At 40.6% G+C, this 16,217-nt stretch overlaps 1 long non-coding RNA gene across 1 annotated transcript; it reads right to left on the bottom strand.

Annotated features, from left to right (window-relative positions):
- Positions 1–7,305: 7,305 nt before the first annotated feature.
- LOC119031549 lies at positions 7,306–8,981 on the bottom strand. The gene is made up of 3 exons (XR_005078638.1): positions 8,915–8,981; positions 8,026–8,107; positions 7,306–7,515 (listed from the first exon to the last, which is right to left on the bottom strand). It is a non-coding gene; the product is annotated as an uncharacterized LOC119031549 (long non-coding RNA).
- Between the last annotated feature and the right edge of the window lie 7,236 nt (positions 8,982–16,217).

The following is a 16,217-nucleotide window of genomic DNA, read 5'->3' as shown; positions in this document are numbered from 1 at the left end:
CTATGAAGCGTCATTCGCTCCCCCCCCCAACTTGCGCCTTCTTCTTCTTCTTCTGGAATTCCAGCAGGCTGTACGCTATCCAGTAATGGCAGTAATGCTGCCCTCCACCGGTCGTAACCAGAACTCCATCCATCCATCCATCCATTATCTGTACATTATATGTACGCCGCTTAATCCTCTGCAGGGTCGCGGGGGTAACCAGAACTACTTAACTAAATTTGTGCTTACTTGGAGTAAGAAATGATGTTATTCTAAAACATGTGTTTGTGTTCGTCTTTGACAAGGTTAAATTATGTCCAAAGCATACTCCGTGGTTGGTGGTTTAAAATGTATATGTGAAGGACGAAAATGAAAACACCCCCAGCAGCAGATTGTATTAGCAAACTTGACGAATGAGACACAGCTCTCTCTACTGTACTTTAGTGCTTCCTCTATTTTATATGAATATTAATATGCAGAAATTATGATAAGAAAATAATGTTAAAAAAGTTCTTTAATGCTCAAGAGGTTAACATATTTTTTAAGCAGCAATGTCAAATTCTACACTATTTTGTCTCATGTTTTAGATTCTGATTCTTAAATTCTGAAAATTATTATTTTTTTCCTTAAAAATCTCACCAGTAGTCACCATTTAAAGGGTTATTTTTCAAAATGTTCACCCCGGACCCCGCTAGTGTTGCTAGGTTAGCAACTCAGAGAACCACTGCTACAAAACAATCTTTCTCAAAAATGCCCGTTTCCAATCATACCTATGGATAAGTTAAAAGAAAAAAGAAAAAAAAGGGTTGAAGTTAGCTGAACCAATGTTAAAATGATAGTTATTTTTCAATAGACATATTTTTTGTTTTTGTGAGAAAGAAGGGTGGATGGTGGCAGTTGGACTCATTGGGTGCTCAGCACCTCTAAAGCTGTGACCCTAGAATCGCCCCTGTAATACTGCCCTCCCAAATGACTCTGATTTTTTTCCCTTAACGCAAAGATATCTTGAAAGGAAATCACACACAGACCCAGATCACACAGGTCTATAAACATGTCGTCTCTGACTGGAATATACAGTAGGTTACAAGAAAAAAGTACATGCACCATCGTCTCCAATTCTCCACACTCACACAACCAATTCTCATGCTTACCTATGACTTTTAAGCAACTTGCTAGACAGCAATGCCCCAGCCTTAGCCTAGTTAAAACAACTTCATCCTTCCGCCCTGTTACGGCCCTAAACTGAACACAACCAAAGACTCGAACAAAAAGAGGCCAGTAACATATAAAGGACACCGACTCAACACAGTCAAGTTTAAAGGTTTTTATTTAACAAAAGAAAAAAGGGCAAGAGTTCCTGGCCAAACTGAAAAAAAAGAGAGAGGAGACCCCAGACCAGCCATGACCGTCGCATCTGGGGAATCCTCCCAACTCAACTCAAACCCAAATAAAAACAAAGCCCTGGCACCCTAACAGGCCAGGGAACTGAACCCAAACTCAAATCAACAACAAAGTAGAAAACAGCAAAAGACTGTGAGGCCAGCGCAGCCTCCCTCCTCCTGCAACATACCTGTAATGTGAGAGAGAGAGAGAGAGAGAGACAGACAGACAGAGAGAGAGACAGAGAGAGAGAGAGAGAGAGAGAGAGAGAGAGAGAGACCCTGATACTGCCTCCTTTGACCTGAGCTCAGGAAGGCGGAGCAGGGCGGAGACAGAGGACACACACACACACACACACACACACACACACACACACATAGGGCACTAACTTGGCCACACGTAACACGCCCAAACATACTTCTCCATTTTTTACACTTTACTGAGGGTTGCAAACAAAAATTAAAGCTGCGAGCAGCGTTGGACGGGCCCTCGCAGGCCACGCACCTCGGGGCATGCTGCCGTCAGGGCTACCGCATGCAATGCCTTGAAGAAGCTGTTTCTTTATAATTTGGTGGCCTGCTCCCGCTGGTATTAAGTAATATACGCTGAAGTCAGAAAAAGTGAGTGTACTGTTGCATGATTCCCCAGGCAAAGACTGAGTTGATGGTCCGCTTCTCGAGCTGACTGACGAAAATGTCCACGAGGCATAATGCAATGAAATAGTTTCAGGAAGAAGCTGAAAGTATCATCGTCCAGTAGCCGCACAAACCCTCAAGCTTGCCGCAGAGTGGCAGGCTCAAACTCCCCTGATGGTTTCAAAACACTGGATGATGTCACATTCGTGCTCAAACACAGTGTTCACAGCACAGATGTGGAAGTTCAGAAAAGCTTCATTGCCGAGTACGATTTTACACATACGAGGAATTTGTTGTGGTGATGTTGGTGCATGCATCAAATAACTATTAAGTGAAAATATAACAAATTAACAATATAAACTATTTAAAGAATAGAAAATATAACAAATTAACAATATAAACTATTTTAAAAAGTAGAAAATATAACTATACAATATAAATATATATACACAATCTGTTTGTTGGGTAAAAGGATAAAAGGAGCATACCAGCTGGCAGTGAACAATTACAAGAAATGATGTGCAAATGAAAATGCGCAAATGAATAGGAAGTTCAAGCTGAGCGTTAATGTAATGCATAGAGTTATGGTGCTGTCAGTGTGACAGTAGAGTCAGTGGTAGAGGTGGAGTGTGAGGAGTGTCGGGGGGATTCAGGCCTTGTTGATAAGGCTGACAGCAGACGGGAAGAAACTGTTCTTGTGGCGTGAGGAGTGTCTCAAAGATCTTACTGTGCTTGTTCTCGGGGGTCTGTGTGGGAGATCTTGAAAAAAATCCAGAGAATCCAGCCAGATCAGAGAAAAACTGATTAACTAATGGGGTGTGCTGAATGATGAAAGCTAAAAAGTAAGAGGGCGGAAATAGCTTAAAAAGGTGAACAGTTTCGAAAGAAATGTAATTGTTATCACCAAAACATTTATATATTGAGTAACAGGAGACACTGCTGAAATCTGTGATGTCATGTTTTATTTCTGGAGAGTGAAAAATGACGGCAGCAGAGCGAGAGAAAAAACAAGTACTATCTCCTCTTCTCCAGAAACCTATGCTCAAAATTAACATTGTGCCTTATGGGGGAGCTGCTGGAGTGCTTATCGCTCTAGGACTTCTACAGCCAAAAGTGTAAGTCTTACATCTAAAATAGGACCATCAGCTGAAAGTCAACAAGATGTCCTACATTTCTATGTATATACTGTCTATGTGAAGTAAAAGATGTGGGATCCAAATCAAGCTGAAGACAATTTTTTCTCCAGTTCTTCCAGCTGCTCTACACTCTAGCGATGATGTCACACCCTCTAGCTCACGCAATACACACCCATTACAAAATCAGAAGAAGGCCTAAAAATCCTTAAAACTAAAACTGTGATGAATTGGAAACCGTAAAAGATTTTTAAAAACTGAATACATGTCCAACAGTTCAAGGTCTTCTGAGTCTTTAAAAGGTGGAATGGTATCTGTAGCTCAAAGCATGAATCACAAGAAGAGGTTGAAAGTCGTTGAGTTTTGAAGAGGATTTTAAGATTTTCCCATTTACTTTCCATTCAAACTAATTAGACTGCTGCCAGATCGCCACCTATTGGCCGATTTGCACCAAATTTTACACAAAGCCTCATCAGCCCATGGCTCACAACTATGAACATTTACGAGATAATCAGACAGTACTTTGTTTAGATGTGCAAGATTGTCTGCTTTGAACACAATATGCAGTAATTTGTTGTTTTAAATTTTGGCCGTTTTATGGACTATCAAAATTCTTTTGATAACTTTTTGTCAGGGGGGTCCATAGATGCTTCACGCAAAATTTAATGCAAATTGATCAAATTGCCTAGGAGGAGTTCGAAAAAGTAGGTTTTGCATTTGTCGCAATTTTGCGAATGGAAAGTTAGCTCAAAAGTGGGCGTGGCCTACACCAAATAATTCAACTTAATTGAGGGAACTTGTAGATGTAAGGTTTACCAATGTGTGACACAATATGTGTGAGTTACGGCCCAAAAACTTTTTCACATGGAAAATAGCGCCACCTGCTGGTCATTTTTGGTATGTAAGTTGCAGGGGCTAGTCTATACCACGCCTATGAATGTCATTTCCATAAGTGTTAAGGTGTGGGCACAGGGCCAAATATAAAATTAAACTGGCACCAGAGCGCCACCTAGTGGCTGATCGCTAAATCCTTTGTCAGATATCCTCAAGAGGGCAGTGGCAATGATTATACCAAGTTTGGTGTCAATCCGCTCAACCGATGTGGAGATATAAACTATTAGAACTTAAAGAGTGCCACCTTGTGGTCATCGCCTAAACTTTTGGACACATCTTCAGTAAGTCATGTCAAAGTATTATGTCAAGTTTCATGTCATTTGGGCTCACCGTTGTGGAGATATCCAACACTTCCTGTTTGGAAGGAAATCCGCAGGAAGTTCCAATTTAATAACGTGAGTATTGTTTGGCCTATCAAAATTCTTTTAATAACTTTTTGTCAGGAGGGTCCACAGATGGTGTGTGCCAAGTTTCGTGCAAATTAGTGAAATTGCCTGGGACGAGTTCGAAAAAGTAGGTTTTCAACATTTTGCGACGTAGCGAAAAAAACGGTAGGCGGAAATGGGCGTGGCCTATACCACGAGACTCGCCACTTTGCAGTGAACGCGTAGATATAAGGTTTTTGAATGTGCGACAAAGTATATGGGAGTTATTAGCCAAGACGTGCTTTCCTTAATAACAGCGCCACCTAGTGGTGGAAATTCAGGACGACAACAGATTATAAAATTTTTCGCCAGGTGTGACTTAGATTCCAAGTTTGGTGAATTTTGGGGTATGTTCAGGCAGTGAAAAATGCAATCATTTCGTCCGAAGAAAACCTACTTTTTCGAACTCCTCCCAGGCGATTTCACCGATTTGCACGAAACTTGGCACACAGCATCTGTGGACCCTCCTGACAAAAAGTTATTAAAAGAATTTTGATAGGCCAAACAATACTCACGTTATTAAATAACAACTTCCTGCAGATTTCCTGCCAAACAGGAAGTGTTGGATATCTCCACAACGGTGTGTCCAAATGACATGAAACTTCAGATTATACTTATTATTATTATTAGGATATCTGACAAAGGACTTACCAATCGGCCACTAGGTGGCGCTCTGGTGCCAGTTTAATTTTAGATTTGACCCTGTGCCCACACCATAACACTTATGGAAATGAAAATCATAGGCGTGGTATAGACTAGCCCCTGCAACTTACATACTAAAAATGACCAGCAGGTGGCGCTATTTTCCATGTTAATGCGTTTTTGGCCCATAACTCACACATAATGTGTCACACATTGTAAACCTTATATCTACATGTTCCTTGCATTCAGCTGAATTATTTGGTGTAGGCCACGCCCACTTTCAAGCTAAGCTTCCATTCGCAAAATTGCGACAAATGAAAAAGCTACTTTTTCGAACTCCTCCTAGGCAATTTGAACAATTTCCATGAAACTTTGCGTGAAGCATCTCTAGACCCTCTTGACAAAAATTTTTTAAAAGAATTTTGATAGTCCATGAAACAGCCGAAATTTAAAACAACAAATTCCTGCATGTGGTGTTGAAAGCGGACAGTCTTGCACATCTAAACAAAATACAGTCTGATTATCACGTAAATGTTCATAATTGTGTTCCATGGACTGTCGAGGCTCTGTGTAAAATTTGGTGCAAATCGGCCAATAGATGGCGATCTGGTCGCAGTCTGATTAGTTTGAATGGAAAGTAAATGGGAAAATCTTAAAATCCTCTTCAAAACTCATCGACTTTCAACCTCTTCTTGTGCTTCATGCTTTGAGCTACAGATACCATTCCACCTTTTAAAGAGTCAGAAGACCTTGAACTGTTGAGCATGTATTCAGTTTTTAAAAATCTCTTACGGTTTCCAAACCATCACAGTTTTAGTTTTACAGATTTTTAGGCCTTCTTCTGATTTTATAATGGCTGTGTATTGCATGAGCTAGAGTGGGTGACATCATCGCCAGACTGTAGAGCAGCTGGAAGAACTGGAGAAAAAATTCTCTTCAGCTACTGGACGATGATACTTTCAGCTTCTTCCTGAAACTATTTCATTGCATTATGCCTCATTCTGACAAGGCTAAAAAGCTGTAAACTAAAAGGGCTGAAAGAGCTTAAAAAGGTGAAAAGGGCTGAAAAGGTGAAAAGTTAAAGGCAGAGAGAGCTTGAAATGCCTGCACACATGCTGCAGCAGGAGCCGAGCCAGAGCTGAAAATGTGCCCATAAGGAAAGGGAAAACGCCTCCCAAACTCCTGCGATTTTTGAAAAAACTGTGATGGCTATCACCAAAATATTTATATGTTGAGTTAGAGGAGGGGTTGCTGAACACGGTCATGTCATTTATATTTCTGGAGAGTGCAAAATGAGGGCACAAGAGCAAGAGACACAACAGATACCGTCTGATCTCCTCCAGAAATTTTGGCTCGAAATTAACATTGCGGCTTATGGGCGATCTGCTAGAGTTCTTGTCTCTCCAGGGCTTCTAAATCCAAAACTGTAAGTCCTGCATCTGAAATGAGACCATCAGCTGAAAGCCAACAAGATTTTCTACATTTCTTTGTATAGACTGTCTATGTGAACTGAAAGGTTTGGGATCAAAATCAAACTGAGGAGAATTTTTTTCTCCCGTTTTTCCAGCTGCTCTACACTCTGGGGTGCGGCAGTTGATGATGTCACACACTCTAGCTCATGCAATACACACCCATTATAAACTCAGAAGACGGGCTAAAACTAAAACTGTGATTATTTCAAAACCATACAATATTTTCAAAAACTGAATACAAGTTCCAAAAGTGTAATAGATAGGAAAGCCAAAATTAAAAAGCTGCACATTTTGATAGTTGAATGGTTTCTGTAGCTCAAAGTTTGTAGGAGGAGAAGTGAGCCAAAAACTGTATTGAATCCTGAATAATAAATGAGAAGAACAATAGTTCATTCAAGAAAATATGATATGTTTTACCCATTTCGGCCATAAGCGGTCATATTGACCACACATCATTTTGAGGGGTTTCAATGTTACATTTTTTGTACTTATTTGTGAATTTACTTGTAAGTTAATTATTATATAGTTGCATTTTATAGCCTGGTTGGCACCATGGGCAAACACAAACTGGAGTTCCCAACTTCATGAAACAGCAAGCGGACCTGTTCAAGGTGCTGAAGTGACGTGACTCTGACTGTACCAGGGAAAGCCGAGGAAGAAGGTCTGCATCCTGAGCACCTTGCACACAGGTGTGGACATCGGCGGAATGCCCCCCCACCCCCAGAATAATTTGAGACACAATTAATAATTTTTGAACAATGCAGTAGCATTTATTGAAAGCACAATGTAAGCAGTGCTCATTATAATTGCGCAATAATGTGCTATTTACATCTTTAAAGATTTAGTTTCCCCCACTCCCATTCTCAGGAATGGTTGAGTCCACCCCACACTCTTTCCAACTGGCAGAGCTAGCAGCTGCAACAACTGGTGGACGGAGCCTGCTACTCACACTGTGCTGCGGGGTAAGAGGTGTGTATACCACACAGACATAGTTACACAAGTTACAACCGCACACATCCCATTTACAAAAAGCGCCCGATCTAGGCCATCTGCAACCTTTATCATGCATTGTTCAAAAGCCTACTCAATAATGAGTGCTGTTAAGCTAAGTTAAAAGCTACAAATTGTAGTCACAGACAGAGAGGAGAGGGAGAGGACAGGACAAGAGCAGTAATAATTATTTTTGTCATTCTAAAAGACTGTCCAGATATAAATGTCAGAATCAGATATTACTGACATTATAGATTTCATTTCGTTAAGTTAACTAGTACAATGCAATGCAACAATACAATGTATCTACTTTTTTTTTTAATTTCAAAGTCAAATGTTGCAGTCTCTGTCAATCTCCAATTAAATTATCACAACTTAATGAATTTTCAACAGATCAGAGAGAGAGAGAGCGAGCGAGAGCGAGAGAGAGAGAATAGCATAATCTGGTATCTTTCATCTGGAAAAGGGCAGTTACCTGATTTTGAGAAATCTGATTGTTTTAAATCTAGACATGTGCAGGTGGACTCCGCCAGTGTTGAGAAAGGTCTTCTGCCTGCCTGTTGGAGAGATAGCGAGACTTAAGCCTCAAATTGCGGTAAAAGATGCTGTATAAAAGACAGGCTTGTTTTAGTTTTAGATCATCTCGTTTCCAGCTTTTTCGACCATCATTATGTTTTATATATTTATTAAGTGTTAAAATAAAATGTTTCATAATCAAATAAGTCACTTTTAATTGTTAATTTTCTTGTTCTGAATTTTTTCTATTAAAATCTTGTGTAGATATATGCAATAATTACGGTTTACTCTGTGCGCTGATATGAACATTGATGAATGTATAATTGAACTTGTTAAAATGTATATTTTGATGTTATTTCGTTTTTAAAAGATATCATGACACAATGAATGCATTCATCACTCAATTGGGTATTTACATGAGAGATTATAACGTTTAAAATCTAGCGGTCAAAATGACTGCTTACTGATATTCTAGTTGTGTTGGAGTTCCGACTGTCAAACCAGTCTTTGGAGGACTGCTTGCGCATAAGCCTGCCAGCTGTCAAGCCCGACATTAAAAAGATAGTGTCTGTCAGGTTGGGGTTTAAAGGGGAAAACTATGGAAGGGGAAGGAAACTATGGAAGGGGAAGGTGGACCCAAATGCAGTTACACACAGGAGGCAAAATAAGGAGGAACAAAAGCGAGCTTTAATGATAGCTGATACAAAAACCAAAAGCAGACAAAAACAGGGCAAAAGACAAAGTAGCAAACAAGAACGAGACAAAGTAGCAAACAAGAACGAGACAAAGTACAAATCAAAAATCAAAGTTCAACTCAAAACATGGAAAACTCAAAACCAAAAACATACCATACGGGACAGGAGCCTGGACACGAGCATGGACACGAGCATGGACACGAGACAGAAAACAGCAAACAATGACCGGACAAGGAGTGAGGGGAACACAGAGACTAAATACACAGACACTAATGACATGACGAGGAACAGGTGAGGAGAGAGGAGGAAGGAAGCCAGGTGTGATAATGAGGGGGAGGAGCACAGAGGAACAGACCAGGAGGGAACAAGACAACAGACAGAGTGAGCCAGAGGGGAGAACACAGGAGAACTTAAAGGACACATGAGGGCATGGAAAAATCAGAACATGAGACACAAGACAAGGAAAAACCAAAACACAGAACACAACAAGACATAGAAAAAAAAGGACATGAATCAAAAACCAAAAACCAGATAGAAGGACAACACAAACTGGAGTCATGACAGTGTCGAAGGGGAAACATAACTTCTCCCATTAAGCAAACGGGAGTATTTCAGTCTTGGGATTTTCTTGGTTTTACTTTATTTGTATTGATTTTGTATTGATTTGTTGCATCACAGGCTACTTTAATTTGATGTAAACTAAGAACTGAGAACTGTTTGCTGATGTGCAAGGCTTGCAATTACTCTTTTATGTTGATGGTTGTTATTGTGACACCACAGTTGTGCGTAGTTGACAATTTTGACATTTGAGAAAAATGAGCACGTGAAACAATAAAATATTGTAATGATCAGAGGAGTCTCGTTTGCCGTCGCGGAGCGCTGAAGGCGCAAAGACTCATGGGAGTAATTGTTTAGCGTTTATCCGACTGTTGTTGTTGTGATGTGTTTCGATTTAATGCTTTGTGTAAATGTCTGATTGTTGCTGTGTGCCCTTGTTTTGTTCTGAAGATGTTTGATATATATATATATATATATATATATATATATATATATATATATATATATATATATATATATATGTAGCCAAGTGGACAGGGGTTACTGTGTTTTTTTGTATGTGCTGTGCCTAATGGGATGTGTAGTTTCACTTTCGGGCCAGCCTGGTGGGAGATCTCGCGAGAATGACAAAATCACATGAGACTTCATGCGCGCGAACAGCAGTCTCCTCAGCGCGGGCAATGGTGAAGTGTGTATTCCTTGTGTGTATGAAGAGAAACGGATAAATCCGGTAACACAGAGAGAATACTTGTTGCAGTTAAAGAATTAGAGTGAGACCGAGCCGACAGACTGACGTTGGTGACCAGAAACTTCACGTTTATTTGTCGTCGGTAAAGAGTGTGTTTATATTGTGTCCACTAGAGGACCACGGGTCAGCGTAAGTGGCAGCATATACGTTTCCAAAATGTTAATTAAGATAATTTCATTGTCAAACTTTTGTTTATGATATACATGTTATCACCCATGTAGAGGGGAGATAGAGAGCTGTGTGTGTTACATCCAGGAGAGGGGTGAGGCTCTCAAGCTACAAGCTAGGAAAAGAGTAAGTGAGCACATGATTTTGTGTGATTAAAGTGTATTATGAGTTGATTTAAGAGTACTACAAAAATATATGTTATAAAAGGGATGTATAAATATTTACATATGAGTTCATTCATAATGTTCAGAGTTAATTCATGGTGTACATTAAGTTAATTCATGAAATATATATGAGTTAAAAACTGATGTGTATGTTAAAATGAGAAGTGTGGCTGAGAAATGTATTAATGTATGTTTATTCTCTGTTTACATAGAAATACAGCCACTGCTGTTGTCTGTTTTGTACTGACAGTTATAAACGTCTGTCTCAAAATTAGCAAATTAATGCTGTCCTTGTTTGAGGTCAGTCGGGGTATTAAAGATCCTCTAAAATATATTTCAGTGTGTCCGATCTTATCCTTTATGATCCGGCTACACTAATTTTGGTGTCAGAAGTGGGATACCCTGTTTAATTTTGAGATCTTAGCCAGATAGAGAAAGTACAGTATTCAGACAACAGTAGTGGCGAAGACCGGAGCAGCGTGTGGTGTCCTTGGAGTGGCTGAGCAGGACACGTGGCTGGAGTTCCGGGACGAGAGGGGTGTCTGCATCACTGACGTGGATTGCTGGAGGAGCTGATCGTCGGGTGCCCCCCGCCTTCAAGACTGTTGGGTTGAAAGACATTGAACTTGCTACCGATTGGGTTGTTTTTCTGCAATAAAGACACTATAAGAGACTTCTCAAAATGTCGGAAGAGGACGTGGGAGCAAGCTGCTGCTGGAGCAGAAGTCAGCAACGAAGAGAACAATCCTGCTACTTCTGTGGGTGGGGATGAAGGTAACCCTTTGGTGCAGCTGCAGTCACAGATCCTGGAACTGAGTAAGAAACATGATGATGTTATGTCCAGTATTGCTAATCTGGGTGATGTACAGACCAGGTCTATTGTTTACATTCCCAGAGAAAAACACATTGTACCATTTTGTGGTGAACCGGGGAAAGATGTTCACACTGTAGATGAGTTAATAGAGGAGGTGGAGAGGGCGATAAGAGCGAGGGGTCTACGCAGTGAAGATCAAGTAGATTTTGTCCTTTCACTGTTAAAGGGTCCAGCCTTAGAGGAAGTCAAACTGTGTACGAGGGGACGGGTGGGGCAACCCAGTGATCTTTTTACATGTCTGAGGGGAGCCTTTAGAGAGAAGCGCAGTACCCCACAACTGTTACATGCTTTCTATGCCCGCAGACAGTTAGATGGAGAGGACCTAAGAGATTATTCACATGCTCTCTCGCAGCTGCTTAACTCCACTCTTCAACAGTCCCCTGATGCAATAGCTAACGCTCAGCTCACACTTAGAGACCAGTTCATTGAGGGAGTGCGCGACTTGGCTCTTCGTCGCGATCTCCGAAGGCTCATTAGAGAGAAGCCCGATTGTTCTTTGTTTGATGTCCGTGAGGAGGCGATCATGTGGGCTCTGGAAGACCGTCCTCGGAGCGCAAATATAGCAAAGATATAGCAAAGGAATCTAGTTGGTGCCAGCCCCAATGAGGTTACAGAACAGGCAAACTTTGCCACTGACTCACCGACTGACTTAAGACTGACTCTGCAAGAAGTAGTTAAGATAATTGCTCAGCAGGGCAAGGCTACACTTTAAAAGGTAATAGCTATGCTTACTTAAATCATTATAGTGTACTTTACTTATCTGTCCCTATCCTGTTGATTTAACTCATGGAATGTAAGTATGTACTCATTTTTCCTTAAGGAGGTTTAAAACTTAGTTCATTTGAGTAAACGGGACTTGTAACATTCTGTTCCTGGAATGAACAGGCTCAGCAGAGCACGTGCGCATGAGCAGTACAGAAGTTTCCAGAAACTGCGTGGACAAAAACGAGGGAAGAAAACAACATTTTCTGGGTCTTGTGGTAAGTTGTTCAAAGTCTTTCAAGTATCAGCTATAATTTCATTACTTACAACTACATTTTTTGCAGGACATTTTTTTCAGAACATAGGTATTACAAACATTTAGCGATAACTAGGCTAATGCTATTGTTAGCAAAGATTAGCCAAGGCAGCTAACTTAATTATTACCATTATCATGTCATTCACACGATAATTTATAGCACATAAATGAAAACAGCAGGTACTCTTGTGGCAGCAACAGTGACTGGGAAGAGAAATGTAAAGGAGTGAAAAGAGTGAGAGAAAAGCGGCGAAAGTGAGTCACTGTGCCATGGCTTGTGCTAATGTATAAATTGTAATGTACAATTAAATTCTAATGAAGCTTAAACATGATGATGCTGCAAATCACAATTGATTACCACTACTATAATTCTTTCATTTTGTTATTCTGCTTCAAAGTAGCATTTACAAATTTGGTAAATGAATTTGGGCAGAGCATGCAGGGCAGAATGACCACAGCCAGAACCAAATAAGCAACAACCTGACTTATTGCTCAGAACTGTATAGCTGTGGTCATTCTGGATCTTAGAATGAGCAAAAATGGCAATAAGAGATGCCCTGCTTGGTCTGCCAAAATTTATTGACCTCAAATGTCTTCACTTAAAGTATTTGAGCCATTTTTGATGCCATTTTTGTGACCTTATTTATTTATTTTACAGCTTGACGACAGACAACCAACACTGATGCAGTGGACGTGTAAGTTTTGCAACTTCACATGTCAAAAGAGAGGGCAGTTACTTAAACATTATAGATTGAAACATGGTGGTTACACAAGAACATCACCATTACCATGTGTTCATAAAGAGTGCCCCTGCACATTCAAGTCCTTTAATGCTCTTAAGGTACATCTATCAAGAGCACACTCCCAGATTGATGATCATTGTGATGCCACAAAAAAAAAGTTCCAATGTCAGCTTTGTGACTTCAATGAGCCATGTGTAGAAAAAGATTTTTTTTCACACTTACGGACACATATCCGGATGCACCAAAAAGTACAGTGCCCTTACAAGGATTGTAATTTTGAAACCTGCGTCTACACTACATTTAATGCCCACAAAAGCAGGAACCATGATGGCAGACAGATACACAGCCAGTTGCAGTTCAAACCGGAAATTTTAACACATACAGAAACTTTGGGTGAAGTTGTCCAAACTGAAAATGAAAGTGACATTGAAGACGCAACTGATTTTCAAGAAGAGGATTTGACTGCAGATGATACTGATGACTTGGAGAGGCAGCTTGAGCATAATTTGGCAGCCCTTTTCCTTAGAATGCAGACCATACTTAAGATATCAGAAACTGCTGTGCAAGATGTAATACAGCAAATAAGGCAGATAATGGACCTGTCAAAACCTTTGCATTTTTCTGCTATTCAGAGAGTACTCCTGAACTACTATCCTGATGCAGACATGTCTATTGCAAGAGAAATAATAAGTGCAATCTCAGAGAGTGATGTCATTCTGAAACACACTCAAAAAGGAGGTTCCCTATCCACCTCCTGCAAAAGAGCCTCTTACATGGTAAAAGAGTTTAAAATTGTGGAACCTGTTGAGTTTATTACAGGTGAACACAAGCAGTCAGTTGTCTACATACCTGTCCTTAAAATGCTTCAGACTTTGTTAAACAAAGATGAAATCTTGGACAAAGCTCTCACAGTTAGCAATGGTGATGTGCAAGGATACAGTACCTTCAGGGACGGTTCACGTTTCAAAGAAAATCCTTTACTAGTGGAGGAAAATTTTCAGATTGCCTTGGCACTTTACATTGATGACTTTGAGGTTGCAAACCCTCTGGGGACCTCTAAAAATAAACACAAAATCTGTGCAGTATATTGGGTTCTAGTAAATCTTGCACCCAAATTCCGTTCCTCTCTCAGCTCAATACAGTTAGCTCTTCTTTGCAAGACAAACACTGTCAAAGCATGTGGGTACTCTGAAGTCCTTCATCCACTCCTTCAGGATCTAGTGCTTCTTGAGAAGCATGGTGTTTATGTTGAAAGATTAGGCTCAAGTGTCAGAGGAACAGTTTTGTATATTGCAGCAGATAATTTGGCTGCTCATTCATTAGCAGGATTCCATGAAAGTTTTGTCTCTGATAAGATTTGCCGCTTTTGCATGGCTACACAGCAGGACATACAAGATAATGAAGTTAGGTCTGGTCACTTCTGCTTGAGAACAAAGCAAGACCATGACCGGCATGTGCGGGAAGTCCAGCAGGATGCCAAGATGTCAAAGCAATATGGTGTCAAAGGGAGCTGTCCTTTAAGTGTTCATTTGGAACACTTTCATGTTGTTGATGGCTTCCCCCCTGATATCCTCCATGATTTGCTTGAAGGCATTGTTCCTTCTGAGCTGTGTCTTTGCATTCAGGACTTCATAAAAAAGAAGTTCTTCACACTTGAGATGATGAATCGTGCCATAAAGGAATTTCCCTACACACATTCAGACAAAACAAACCAGCCTCAGATAATTTCTAAAACATTCCATGCTAAAGGGACCATTGGAGGTAATGGTCATGAGAACTGGAGCCTGATCAGACTCCTTCCCCTGTTGATTGGCCATTATATCCCTGAAGGAGACGAAGCATGGGAGGTTTTACTGTGCTTGAAAGACGTGGTTGAGTTGGCCATGTGTACAAGGTTTACTGAGGAGTCACTCCACTATCTGGATTTCAAGTTGTCAGAGCATAGAACATTACTTCAAGAGGCATTCCCTCACTATAGACTCCGTCCAAAACATCATTACTTGGAGCACTATCCCCATCTAATTCAAGTATTTGGACCACTTGTAGATGTGTGGACTATGAGATTTGAGGGAAAACACAAATTCTTTAAACAAGTAATTCGTAGAGCCCACAACTTCAGAAATGTTCCTCTGACTTTGGCTGATAGACATCAGAAGATGATGGCTTACCATTTAGATTCTGCTTCATTTTTTAAACCAGCATTGGAATTGGACAAAGCAAAGAGTGTCATGATTTCTTCCCTCCCAGACAATGTGCAGCAGCATTTGTTGGCAAGACATGCACCTCAAAACGCAGTCCTTACAGCAACATCTGTTAGCATAGATGGTATTAAGTATGCAGCTGACATGGTGGTGTCTGTTGGTTCATGCGCAGGCCTTCCAGAATTTAGGCAGATTCAGCAGGTTCTGGTTGTGGATACCAATGTTTTGTTCATTTGTAGACAGTTGTTTGCATGGTATCACGAACACCTTAGAGCTTATGAGGTCTGTAAAAGTAGCTCAAGCTTGCTTGTAACCGAGTTGAAAGACTTCAATGATGTCTTTCCCCTCTCTGCCTACAGAGTGAAAGGCCAGTTGTTTGTGACCCTAAAGCGTTACATTTTGTGCTGATGTCATATTTTATTCTTTCAGAACCATGGACCAGTCCTGGCCAGTGAGGGTAGTGGTTGCTGATAATGACATTCGAAAAGTAACTTTCCACAAAAGACCGGATACTTTGGAAGAGCTAATAAGCGAGTTGAAAAAACGACTTGATCAGCAATATGACTTCATGCTTCACTATGAAGACCCAGAGTTCAACTATGCTTTTTGCAACCTCATGGATATAACTGAGCTGCCTGATAGACCAACACTGAAGATTGTCTCTCTGGAAAATGTAGTTGTAACATTGTCTGTAGCCAGTCCATCATCTTCAGCCAGCGCATTGTCTTCAGCGTTGACTCTGTCTTCACCTGGGTCATCTGACACAGAAATACTGCCTCACACTGAAGAGACATCACCACTGACCTCACGTGAACCATGGCCTTCTACATTTGAGGTGCCATATTTCTCTGTAAATATTGAATATAGACTGAGACAGGGAAACCTAATTTATATGAGAGATGGCACACGCATGTCAGTTTCACGAGACATGAAGCATGACATTCTGCAGAAGCTAGCTGAGGAGATGTACAAGTTCTCGGCT

The sequence above is a fragment of the Acanthopagrus latus genome, chromosome 13 (genome assembly GCF_904848185.1).
Source record: "Acanthopagrus latus isolate v.2019 chromosome 13, fAcaLat1.1, whole genome shotgun sequence".
Classification (NCBI taxonomy): Eukaryota; Metazoa; Chordata; class Actinopteri; order Spariformes; family Sparidae; genus Acanthopagrus; species Acanthopagrus latus.
This window is presented reverse-complemented; position numbering and strand designations above follow the sequence as displayed.